This window comes from Chrysemys picta, unplaced genomic scaffold (assembly GCF_011386835.1).
Source record: "Chrysemys picta bellii isolate R12L10 unplaced genomic scaffold, ASM1138683v2 scaf206, whole genome shotgun sequence".
NCBI classification, from domain to species: domain Eukaryota; kingdom Metazoa; phylum Chordata; order Testudines; family Emydidae; genus Chrysemys; species Chrysemys picta.
This window is the reverse complement of record NW_027052913.1, coordinates 45001-50000: the sequence shown is the minus strand read 5'-3', so window position 1 is coordinate 50000 and position 5000 is coordinate 45001. Positions and strand designations below refer to the sequence as shown.

Here is a 5000-nt window from a genome sequence, read left to right as displayed (position 1 = left end):
TGCTTTCCGGCCACCAGGTCAACCCATTGGATTCGACGGGTTGACCTGGTGGCCGGTTTGCTTTCCGGCCCGGGTGTCACCCCACTCCGAGGGCAGCACGGCAGTGGTCTTGAGGACCACAGAGGGGGGCTTAATAGTCGAGACGGAGCAGGTCCGGGGGAGGCTTAATAGTCGCCCCCCGGCCAGTCCGGGGGAGGCTTAATAGTCGTCCCCCGAGGACTCCGGGGGCCAGGCTTAATAGTCGTCCCCCCCCGGGCGCTCCAGGGGGGAAAGCTTAATAGTCCTCCCCCGAGGACTCCGGGGGCAGGCTTAACAGTCGTCCGCCCCGGGCGCTCCAGGGGGAAAGCTTAATAGTCCTCCCCCGACAGTGTGTGTGTGTGTGTGTGGGAGGGAGGCTTAGCAGTCTTGCCCCGGGCGGTCCGGTGGGGGAGGCTTAGCAGTCGTCCCCAGGGCGGTCCGGGGGTGGGGGGGGGGGGGAGGCCTCACAGTCGTCCCTCGGAGAGCCGGGTCAGCGGCAGTGGTGGGTTTACGTCCAGCCTCCGGAGGGTGCGCGTCCTCGGAGGCGATGCAGGCGCCGCAGAGAGGCAGCCTCCGAGGCAGGGAGCGGAGCACCGAGGCTGGGGAGAGGGGAGCAGGAGCCGGGGGCTGGGGCTGGGGGTGGGGGGCGTTCAGGACAACCGGTCAAGCCCCGGGAAGCAGCTGTCAAATGTTCCAAGTCCCCACTCGGCCACCAGGTCCACCCCAGTCTAGCAATGGGGTTGACCTGGCTGACGGCCGGTTAGTATCAAGGTAAACTCACCGTCGTCCACAGGAGGGCAGCTCTCAGGCCGGCCGGCTGCGGCTGACTCTGGGGCGGCGCCCGGTCCCGGCAGCGAGGGGCGGGGGGCGCGGAGCGAGACGGGGCTAACCGGGGGGGGGCGCCTCCTGCGACTTTGGGGGCCGCGGGTCGTCAGTGGCGTGCAGGCCGGGCCTCTCCCGGGGGATTCGGGGGGGCGGTCCTGCGGGCCGGGCGCAGGGGGCTCGAGCGAGCCCGGGCCGGTCCGCCCCGGGGCCGGGGTCTCCGCCTGCGGCTCAGGGGGGCGCGGGTCGTCGGGGGAGGAAGCCCGGGGGAGCCGCACACCGGCCCGCCAGGCCAGGCCTGGCCTGGATGGCCGCGGGGGGATTCGGGGCGGTCCCGCGGGCCGGGGGCCGGGCGCAGGGGAGGCGGGGGGGCCGAGCGAGTCCGTCCCGGGCCCGGGGCCTCCCCCTGCGGCTTTGGGGTCCGTGGGTCCCCGCTGGAGGAAGCCACTGGGAGCTGGACACCCGCCGTCCGTCCCGCCAGGCCAGGCCTGGCCTGGGTGGCCGCGGGGGGATTCGGGGCGGTCCCGCGGGCCGGGGGCCGGGCGCAGGGGAGGCGGGGGGGCCGAGCGAGTCGGGCCCGGGCCCGGGGCCTCCCCCTGCGGCTTTGGGGTCCGTGGGTCCCCGCTGGAGGAAGCCGCTGGGCGCTGGACACCCGCCGTCCGTCCCGCCTGGCCAGGCCTGGCCTGGGTGGCCGCGGGGGGATTCGGGGCGGTCCCGCGGGCCGGCGGCCGGGCGCAGGGGGTCCGAGCGAGTCCGTCCCGGGCCCGGGGCCTCCCCCTGCGGCTTTGGGGTCCGTGGGTCCCCGCTGGAGGAAGCCGCTGGGCGCTGGACACCCGCCGTCCGTCCCGCCTGGCCAGGCCTGGCCTGGGTGGCCGCGGGGGGGGATTCGGGGCGGACCTGCGGGCCGGCGGCCGGGAGGGTCCGGGCCAGTCCGCCCCATGCCCGGGGTCTCCCCCAGCGGCTTCGGTGGCCCCGGGGGGGGTCCTCCGCGGAGGAAGCCGGGTGGGTGGGGAGCCGGACCCCAGGCGCCCAGACCCGTGACCTGCGGCCGCGACCTCCGACTCGGCAGGAGCGACGAGGGGCTTTCCGGCCCGTCCCCCCCTCTCCTTCCCCCCCAGAAAAGGAGAGAGAGCTGACTCGGACCGGGAAAAGCTGCCTACGGCACCTGGGATTCCCAGGCGGTCACCCATCCAAGTACTAGCCAGGCCCGGGACGGTTTACCTTCCGAGATCGGACGGGATCGGGGGCGTTCGGTCCGGTATGGCCGTAGGCACCCGGCCCCGCGCCTCCTCGCCCGCTTTCCCCTGCCGACGCCCGGGCCTGCCGCACGGTGAGCCCCGGTCGGACTGCCCCCCCCCCCTGCGGCAGGGCCCCCGTCTCTCGCGGGCCCGGTCCTTTTTTCCTTTTCGAGCTCCGGGGCCCGGGCTGGCCGCCAGAGCCCCTCCGCCCGCCCTCCCCGGCGTCGGGGAAAATACTGTCCCGGACTTCCAGTGCGCCCGATCCTGTCAGCCGGGGGGTGGGGAGGGGCAGTCCCTCGCTGCGGCCGGGGAGGGTGAGCCCAGGGCGGCTTGCCTGCCGTGCGAGGCCCCTCTCGGCCACCAGGTCAACCCCGAGTCGAAAGGGCTGAAAAATTTTCAGAGTCCCCTCCCGGGCACCAGGTCAACCCGTGGAATCGGACGGGTTCACCTGCTGGCCGGTTCGCTTCCCGGGCACCAGGTCAACCCGTGGAATCGAAAGGGTTCACCTGCTGGCCGGTTTGCTTTCCGGCCACCAGGTCAACCCCTAGGGGTTTTAACGGGGGCACGCCCGGTGGCCTCTTTCCCGTCCGGTCACCAGGTCAACCCGGATCTCCCTCCTTCCCTGGGCGTCCCCTCCTCGGAGGCGTCAGGTTCCATTCCCCCCCCCCCCCCAGACTTCCAGGGGCCCGATCCAGTCGGCCGGGAGGCAGTCCCTCGCTGCGGCCGGGGAGGGTGAGCCCAGGGCGGCCTGGTCCATGTCTCTAGTGGGCCCGATCCTTTTTTTTTTTTTCGAGCTCCGGGGCCAGGCCCGCCCGGGCAGCCCTCCTCGGAGGCGTGGGGCGATTTCCCCCCGCCCCCAGACTTCCAGGGGCCCGATCCTGTCGGCCGGGAGGCAGTCCCTCGCTGCGGCCGGGGAGGGTCAGCCCAGGGCGGCTTGCCTGCCGTGCGAGTCCCCTCTCGGCCACCAGGTCAACCCCGAGTCGAAAGGGCTGAAAAATTTTCAGAGTCCCCTCCCGGGCACCAGGTCAACCCGTGGAATCGAACGGGTTCACCTGCTGGCCGGTTCGCTTTCCGGCCACCAGGTCAACCCGTGGAATCGAAAGGGTTCACCTGCTGGCCGGTTCGCTTTCCGGCCACCAGGTCAACCCCTAGGTTTTAAGGGGGGGGGACGCCAGGTGGCCTCTTTCCCGTCCGGTCACCAGGTCAACCCGGATCTCCCTCCTTCCCTGGGCGCCCCCTCCTCGGAGGCGTCAGGTTCCATTCTTTTTTCCAGACTTCCAGGGGCCCGATCCAGTCGGCCGGGTGGCAGTCCCTCGCTGCGGCCGGGGAGGGTGAGCCCAGGGCGGCTTGCCTGCCGTGCGAGTCCCCTCTCGGCCACCAGGTCAACCCCGAGTCGAAAGGGCTGAAAAATTTTCAGAGTCCCCTCCCGGGCACCAGGTCAACCCGTGGAATCGAACGGGTTCACCTGCTGGCCGGTTCGCTTCCCGGGCACCAGGTCAACCCGTGGAATCGAAAGGGTTCACCTGCTGGCCGGTTCGCTTTCCGGCCACCAGGTCAACCCCTAGGTTTTAAGGGGGGGGACGCCCGGTGGCCTCTTTCCCGTCCGGTCACCAGGTCAACCCGGATCTCCCTCCTTCCCTGGGCGCCCCCTCCTCGGAGGCGTCAGGTTCCAGTCTTTTTTCCAGACTTCCAGGGGCCCGATCCAGTCGGCCGGGAGGCAGTCCCTCGCTGCGGCCGGGGAGGGTGAGCCCAGGGCGGCCTGGTCCATGTCTCTAGTGGGCCCGATCCTTTTTTTTTTTTCGAGCTCCGGGGCCAGGCCCGCCCGGGCAGCCCTCCTCGGAGGCGTGGGGCGATTTCCCCCCCCCACCCCCAGACTTCCAGGGGCCCGATCCTGTCGGCCGGGAGGCAGTCCCTCGCTGCGGCCGGGGAGGGTCAGCCCAGGGCGGCCTGCTTGGCGGCCGGGTCCATGTCTCTAGTGGGCCCGATCCTTTTTTTCCCTTTTCCGGCTCCGGGGCCCGGGGTGCTCGGGTAGCCCTCCGCGGTGGCGTCGGCCAATTTTTTTTAAAATCAGACTTCCGTGGGCCCGATCCTGACGGCCGGGAGGCAGTCCCTCGCCGCGTCCGGGGACGGCGAGACGCTCGGCCACCGGGTCAACCCGGAGGAAGCGGGCTGGGGGGAAAAAAAAAAAAAAAAGTTTTCCAAGTCCGAAAAATTTTCAAAGTCCCCTCTCGGCCACCAGGTCAACCCCTTTGGAGCGAATGGGTTGACCTGACGGCCGGTCGTCTCGCGGATGTCCGGAAGGGGTCGCCCCACGCCGTCTCGGCCGACCGAGGGAACCACGAGGTGGCGCCCGGTTCCAGTTTCGTACCGCCGAAGGCGGGGCTTTGGCTTTTTCGACCTGCCTTTCGAGGATTGTGTGAGGAGATTTCTGAGGACAGGTTTTTCAGAGCCTGTGAGAACCGGAGCTCAGCCTAGGGGATCAATCCGAGTATTGTACCCGACCCTGCCCGGCGTGGGAGGGGGGGAGCGGGCCCGTTTGAGGGCGGAGGCCAGCACCCGGCCCTCCGCCGAGACGGCCCGCTTTTCCCGGCTCTTAGCTCACGGGCCCCGCAGCGGCCGGGAGCCGAGCTCCGAGTGTCGGCGCCCCCCGGAGGGAGGGGGGGCCCGCTCCTCTCGCGCCCGCCGATCGATGTGGCGCTGACGTTCGCGACGGGAAGGGCCCTTCGCGGGCCGGCACCCCAACCGCGGGGCCGTCCGGTGTTCAGGCGGATGGGGACCCTCTTCCTTTTCGCGTGCACAGATCCAGGGACCGATGGGGACTTCCCTCCTCGGGGCGGCCCGGGCACCTGCCCGGCCCTCCGTGCGTGGGGCCGTCTGGCCGAGATCTCCGCCGTGCGAGGTCGAGCGGTTCCGGCAGACCAC

The 5000-nt window shown here is 71.1% G+C and overlaps 1 non-coding gene across 1 annotated transcript; it reads right to left on the bottom strand.

The window, feature by feature from the left end:
- Positions 1-1993: 1993 nt before the first annotated feature.
- Positions 1994-2112, bottom strand: LOC135978302 (5S ribosomal RNA). Its single transcript, XR_010595728.1, has one exon. It is a non-coding gene; the product is annotated as a 5S ribosomal RNA (ribosomal RNA).
- Positions 2113-5000: the final 2888 nt, after the last annotated feature.